This window comes from Myotis yumanensis, unplaced genomic scaffold, assembly GCF_028538775.1.
Source record: "Myotis yumanensis isolate MYYU_CA2020_CCGP unplaced genomic scaffold, mMyoYum1.0.hap1 SCAF_3, whole genome shotgun sequence".
NCBI lineage: Eukaryota > Metazoa > Chordata > Mammalia > Chiroptera > Vespertilionidae > Myotis > Myotis yumanensis.
In genome coordinates, this window is record NW_027223754.1 from 106,952,326 (window position 1) to 106,960,252 (window position 7,927).

Genomic DNA, 7,927 nt, shown 5'->3' on the forward strand with positions numbered 1-7,927 from the left:
GGTAATTATAACCAGGAGTGTAAATTGTTTTTTCCCTTGCGATAAAGGATACTCTAACAACCTTTTTCTTTGCATTAAGAGTTTAATACAAAAAAGCTTTCCATACTTATAAACACATAAAAGGGGACAATCTTCAAATTGCTTAACTAATTAAAACATCTTGAATTCTCCTCTTCCTCAGCAACTGTATTTACATTAAAAGAAGAAAGATGGTTATATAGTATTTTATAGTGATAGTTAATAATTACTGATAAAATTTAATAGTGTAAAGTTGGGTTTAATGATTCTTCTTACTTGTTAATGATGTTTGTCTCTCATATAACTTTGTAGGCATTTATTTAAAAAAGAATATATTTTCTATATGAAAAGTAACTAGAAACACAGTCTCTTTTTTATGTCATTAAAAGGATGGTTTACAAAGAGCATATGTACTACAGGGCCTGGGTCAGGGTGGAACTCTGAACCTGTAAGTATATGTTTGGGAAAATGACATGTGGTAATAAAGTGAGTTCCCAAGCTGTCAGATAAAATTTATTGTAGAAAGTATTTAACTCAAAACTTTCCTAACAAAAATTCCTGGTGGGTTGTCAAAAGTGAGCTTGAAATATTAGAAAAGCAAAAATATGGAGGTCAGTATAAGCCTATAGGCCCTCATGGCACCTCTTCTTCAAAGGAAGGCATTTTTAAAAAATGTAAAGGAATATTTACAAGGGATCATGTAGACATCTGTAATAATGCCTTTACCTGACATCATTACCAAGTGTCTTGAATTCCAGAACAGAAACTTGTTGACTGAAAATTGACGAAAAATTCCATGAACTAAAAGAGAACAGAAAGTGCACATAACTTTCCTTTTCAGTGCCCCATGACCAACACCATGTCCTCTGCACCCACCCCTTCTCCTCTCTTGTGGTGGTCACACCAATGATATTCCACACACAAGCAGGGTTGAGCCTGCCCCTATGTAGCAGAGATGCAAAGGGCTAATGGGGAACCCAGGAGCTGTGTGACAGGAGGAGCAAACTGTTATTTATTGGGGAGGGTGACATCGTTACTGCGCTGCCTCCCATCTAATCAGGGCCAGCTAGAAAATAATTAAATCAGCCTATTCTCAACACAGCAGATGACCTGCTAGAGTCTGTTCAGTCTGAGTGACTCCAAGATTGATTGGCACCATTATCAGGAGCTCGGCAACACTGCTAAACCACCTCATCAGCCATTTTGATAGCCACAAGCTATAGTCTTGTAATGGAAACAAAAATGTCACACCTCACAAGATAGATTTCTCTATGGAAATAGCATCATGCCTTCAAAAAAAAAATTGAAGGGAAGGCTGACTGGATATATTTTTAGGGAGATTGAAGTAAAATTGTAGAATGCAGATTATTTGACATCTATTTTGGGATTGAGTCATGTACATCTGGGTCCACCCATCTATTATATATGATACCTGAACTTATAATAGATTCTTATTAAATATAGTGTTAATAAATTAGGAACTAAAAAAGACTTTGCTGTTAATCCAGGTGATTATTATTGTGAAGGGACATTGAACTGAACCAGCTTTGTATGGGATTCAAGAGGAAGTGGAAAATACACCTACATATTGCCAGAAGTTAATTCCAGCATGTCAGCAGGGCTGAATCATCTGGAATGGGTAAGGGCATTTCCCCAAACCTGAAAAGGATGCATAAATGATTGCTGGCTGCCAGACAGCTGAGGGCATTTTAAACTACATGGTATTGTCTCCTACTGGCCAAACACCTGAACAGCCGAAGGCAGTTCCCTCAATCTGACAATGGATTCTGTATACTAAACCTTGGCCTTTGATATGTATATCTACCTTGCTTTAGGACAATTTGTGTTAATAAAAAGCAAAGGGTTTAGAGAGACAAGGAGAACTTGGTTCCTTTAGCTAAGTCTTCTCTGGATCCCCAAAATGCCTTCCAAAATTATGTTTCATCCCTAGACTATTCATTTTCACACAGCCCATTCTCCAGATTCCTGAACCCTTCTAGATGCTGAGAAACACCCCGTCATTAACATACCAGAGAGTAAAGTCTCTCTCCTTTGTTTTTTATATTTTGCAGAGCACAGAGCTACAAGTAGACAAAATTTAAAGTTAGAAAATCATTAATTATATCCTTATGTCCATCTTGAGTGGTTTGGGTAAACATGAAGTCTGAAGTTTAATTTCCCCATTTGTGAAAATTATTAATTCTTTATTCTAAGAAATTTTGGAGTAATTTGGTTGAAAGTATCCCTAAATGTTGCTGCACTTCTTATATTTATATTTATTTATTTATTTATTTTGTTTTTTAAAAATATATTTTATTGATTTTTCACAGAGAGGAAGGGAGAGATAGAGAATTAGAAACATCAATCAGCTGCCTCCTGCACATCCCCTACTGGGGATGTGTCTGCAACCCAGGTACATGCCCTTGACCAGAATAGAACCCAGGACCCTTCAGTCCGCAGGCCGGTGCTCTATCCACTGAGCCAAACCGGTTCCGGCTTATATTTATATTTAATATAAATAACCCAAGTGTTATGATTACACATATATTTGTATACATGTACATACACACACACAGGCATATAGATATAGTTTGGGGTCAAAAAAGGATTAGGGGTTTGAGGGAGGCTAAAAGAAGGTCATTGGGTAAATATAACTGGCCTATAGCAACTTCTCTCTTGTCACACATCTGTGTTCCCATCTTTAATATTATTCTACTAGAGGCCCGGTGCACAAAAATTTGTGCACTGGGGGCGTGGGGGTCCCTCAGCCCGGCCTGCACCCATTCACAGTCCAGGACCCCTTGGGGGATGTCTACCTGTCAACTTAGGCCCACTCCCTAGGGGATCAGGCCTAAGCTTGCAGTCAGACATCCTTCTGGCAGCCAGGGAGCCCTCGGGGGATGTCTGACTAAAGGCTTAGGCTCCCAAGGGATCGGGTCTAAACCATTAGTTGGACATTCTTAGTGCTGCCATGGAGGTGGGAGAGGCTCCTGGCACCACCACTGCACTGGCCAGCCATGAGCCAGCTTCTGGCTGAGTGGCACTCCCCATATGGAAGTGCACTGACCACCAGGGGGCAGATCCTGCATTTAGCATCTGCCTCCTGGTGGCCATTGCGCATCATAGCAACTGGTCATTCTGCCGTTCAGTCAACGTGCATATTAGCCTTTTATTATTATTATATAGGATGTCCTTATTTCCCCCCTTTTGCCCCTTGTACCCAGCTCTTGCCCCCCACTTCTCTCTGGCCATCACCATACTGTTGTCTGTGTCTATGGGTTGTGCATATATTTTCTTTGGTTAATCCCTTCTTTAAATTCACTTCTTTAAATTTGTATTTTCAGATAAGTGCTTATAACTGCACTATTATATATTTTCTATTATATCATTTAGAATTAAGATATTTTTTAATTGAACCCTTGTAAATTTTAGCACAATTTAATAAATTATGCTAGAAGCAATTAGGAGATTTTTCATGTAATGCAGATACATTTCAATTAATATTTTATTAATTTTTAAATTTTTTAATATTTTAATTTGAAATAATCTCATACATGTAAAAAAAAACTATAAAATACTATGGCATATTATATGTACCCTTCACCCAATTTCTTAGGTGTTAATAATTGAAACATAACCATTATACAACTAACAGAATTTGGAATATATTTTTCTTATAATCTCTTTAATGTTACTTAATCCATTTACTTTGTTTTTGTTAATCTTCACCCAAGGATATTTTTCCATTGAATTTTAGAGAGAGTGAAGGGAAAGGGAGAGACACATTGATTGGTTGCCTCCCGCACATGCTTTGATAGGGACTGGGGATCAAGCCAGCAACTGAGGTACATGCCCTTGACTGGAATCGAACCTGGGACCCTTCATTCCATGGGCTAATGCTCTATCCACTGAGCAAAACAGGCTGCAGCTTAATTCATTTACTTTTAATCTATATGTGTCTTTATATTTAAAGTGGGTTTTGTTTTTGATTCACCCTCATAATCTGTCCTTTAATTGGTGCATTTATGCCACTGACTTTCAGAGTGCTTACTGATAGAGTTACTACCATATCAGGCGGCTTCTGGGCTTCTGGGGCAGGCTGGCTGCTGGGGCTTCTGGGGCGGGCCTGCCTTGGCGCCCAGAACCCGCCGATGGGGTCCTGGGCAGCCGGCTTGCCCTGGATGGTGGCGTGCTGGCTGTTCACGCTGTCCCGCCCTGCCTGCAGTATGCAAATTAGACGCCATCTTTGTTGGCAGTTAATTTGCATATCAAGCTGATTAGCCCATGGGAGGCATAGCGAAGGTACGGTCAATTACCATGTTTGTCTATTATTAGATAGGATAGCCTGTATTAGAATACAGAATGGTTGAAACTATTAGAAAAATAAAAAGTGGGCTCTTGCTCTACATACTTTAATGTATTAAATTAGACTAATATCAGAAGTAGAGAAAACTTACAACTCTGGTTTGGGGCTTAAATGTGCTTCCTGTGTGGTGGCAACACCAGTGGAGAAGAAAGCTCAGGGGTTCTCCATCTACTCAACCACCACCACCAGGACATAAGCATCCGGTATTAGATTATGGCATCTAATGCCATTTTTCACTTGGGCAAAGAATTGGTGTTCAGAGAGTACTTGAAATTATTTTTAGGATCTGTTTATTGTGGGCAGTGCCCTGTGGTTACTGCCAGACTGGACATGTCTGTGTCTGTAAAGCACATGGCCATGTGTCACTTTGGACAAGCTGTGTTGAACAAGCAGTCTTCTCTGTACTGCCCTTCATCTGGTAAGCCCATCAAATATGTTATAATATCTCCACACTAAATTTAAAGAAAAAGAAGAGAATAATCTAAGTTGTACCTCCAAATTTTCTTTTCTTTTATTCAACATACAGCAAAAAACATATAGGATGTCTTCTGACCATCCTGGGACTGACTGTGGAAGCCCCTTTGAGCTTCTGTGACAGTGCCTGCCTGTTTCCACAATGCTCTCTCTATTTCTGTATTTGACTATGAAGTATGCACTAGATGGCCGGCTCTTAGATCATCAGGGAAAGGCCTCATCCATCTTTGTATTCCCAGTAAAACCTTTGTTATTCTTTGTCACAGTGAACATGATAAATATCTGTTAAATTATCTGAAGAAATACAAGTGAAATTACTAACAATTTAGAGCAGCGGTTCTCAACCTGTGGGTCACGACCCCTTTGGGGGTCGAACGACCCTTTCACAGGGGTTGCCTAAGACCATCAGAAAACACGTATTTTCGATGGTCTTAGAAACCGAGACACCGCTCCTCTATCTGTCTCCAGGTGGGTCCACCCACATGCAGATACGCCCACATACGAGTACCTGGTGTGATGACATCATTGCACCAACCCCATCACATACACCCTGTACAAATACAGGTATATGTTCAGGGTTGGCGCCATAATGTACTTATGCTGACCAGTCACACATATGTAGAGAGCAGCTACTGTGTAGAAAGCAGCTGCTGTGTTGAAAGCAGTTACTCTGTTAAAAGCAGCTACTGTGTTGAAAGCAGCAGTATTGGAGGTAAAACGACACTTCATGAATTATAATTACTGGGTAAATGTAAAATCATGTACTGCAAAACCATCAACTACTGCAAAAAAAAAAAAATATCTGTACCATGGGAACTTAATCTGGATGCTGATCGGTTTTTTTATATTCAACTGTGGTTGATGTGAATACTGCCCCCTTGTGATAGTAACAGGTATGTAAAAAAACAACACAGAGAATGGTAAATCATAGGAAACTTTAATGAACTGTATTGACTGACTATGCCATGTATCATCTTTTGTATTATTAAAGCCATTGTTATATATTATTTTCATTAGCAAACCATCCCATGACAATGTATCATGTAGAGAAGAACATTAAGAAAAGAAAATATAGTGAGGATTTTTTACAGTATGGTTTTACCTCAATAATTACAGCAGGAATTCAGAAACTGCAATGTGTTATTTGTTGTGAAGTTCTATCAGCTGAATCTATGAAGCCGAACAAACTAAAATGCCATTTTGATAGCAAGCACCCAAGCTTTGCCAGCAAGGATACCAACTATTTTAGAAGCAAAGCTGATAGACTCAAGAAAACCAAACTTGATACTGGTGGCAAGTACCACAAACAAAACGTAGCAGCCATTGAAGCTTCATATTTGGTGGCACTCAGAATCGCCAGAGCTATGAAACCTCACACCATTGCTGAGGATTTACTGTTGCCAGTGGCCAAAGACATTGTTCCAGTTATGATCGGAGACAAATTTGTTACAAAATTGAGTGCAATTTCCTTATCTACGACACTGTCCGAAGAAGAATAGATGACATGTCTGCTGATATTCTTGATCAGGTAGTCCAGGAAATTAAATCTGCTCCACTTCCAATATTTAGTATCCAGCTTGATGAATCTATAGACGGTGCAAACCGTTCACAGTTTCTGGTTTACGTGAGGTATATTAATGATGGTGACTTTAAAGATGAGTTTCTTTTTTGCAAACCTCTTGAAACGACAACTACTGCACGTGATGTATTTGACACAGTTGGTTCATTTCTGAAAGAGCATTAGATCTCTTGGGAAAAGGTTTGTGGTGTTTGCACAGATGGTGCTCCAGCTATGCTAGGATGTCGATCTGGATATCAACGTTTGGTACTGAATGAGTCACCAAAAGTCATCGGAACTCACTTTATGATTCATCAGCAAATATTAGCAACAAAGATGCTGCCACAAGAGTTACAAGAAGTAATGAGAAGCGTCATAAGTTGTGTCAATTTTGTAAAGGCGAGCACTTTAAACAGTCGACTGTTTTCACAACTGTGCACGAGTTGGATGCGCCGAACAATGCTCTGCTATTTCACACTGAAGTGAGATGGTTGTCGAGAGGAAAAATTTTAAAATGTGTTTTTGAGCTTCGTGATGAACTCAAAACGTTTTTTAATCAGAAATAAGACCGCAGTTCGAAGCACTTTTCAGTGATAAAAGTGAACTGCAGAAAATAGCTTACTTGGTTGACATCTTTGCCATCTTGAATGAGTTAAATTTATCACTGCAAGGACCAAATGCAACATGCCTCGATTTGTCTGAAAAGATCCGATCATTCCAAATGAAACTTCAGCTTTGGCAAAAAAAATTGGATGAAAATAAAATTTACATGTTGCCTACCTTATCTGCTTTCTTTGAGGAACATGACATTGAACCAGACAAAAGGATTATGATGATAATTTCTGTGAAAGAACACTTGCACATGCTTGCAGACAAAATTTCATCGTACTTTCCAAATCTACCCAACACCCCATTTGCACTTGCCAGAAGCCCATTCACAGTTCAAGTTGAAGATGTTCCTGAGACAGCACAAGAGGAGTTCATTGAACTTATTAACAACAATGCAGCGAGAACTGATTTCTCTACAATGCCAGTTACAAAATTCTGGATCAAGTGTTTGCAATCATATCCTATTCTGTCTGAGACTGTGTTGCGCCTTCTTCTTCCATTCCCAACAACATATCTTTGTGAAACAGGGTTTTCCAGCTTGTTGGTTATCAAGTCTAAATACAGAAGTAGACTTGTTGTGGAAGATGATCTTCGTTGTGCTCTTGCAAAGACTGCCCTGAGAATTTCTGATCTGGTGAGAAAGAAGCAATCTCACCCTTCACACTGACGTTGGCTTTTTACACATACTGTGGCAAAATGTAGCAATGTAGTTTACTGTTGTTATATTAAGACTGTTACCCATGTACACCATGCTTCAAGACAAAATTTCATTTATTTTTAATTAGAAATAAATATTTCACAATATGTAATTACATATTGTTTTTGTGATTAATCACTATGTTTTAATTATGTTCAATTTGTAACAATGAAAATACATCCTGCATATCAGATATTTACATTAC

General features: G+C 38.8%; 1 pseudogene; it reads left to right on the forward strand.

Annotated features, from left to right (window-relative positions):
• Positions 1-4,714: 4,714 nt before the first annotated feature.
• On the forward strand, positions 4,715-7,692 carry LOC139006278 (zinc finger BED domain-containing protein 5-like; annotated as a pseudogene).
• Positions 7,693-7,927: the final 235 nt, after the last annotated feature.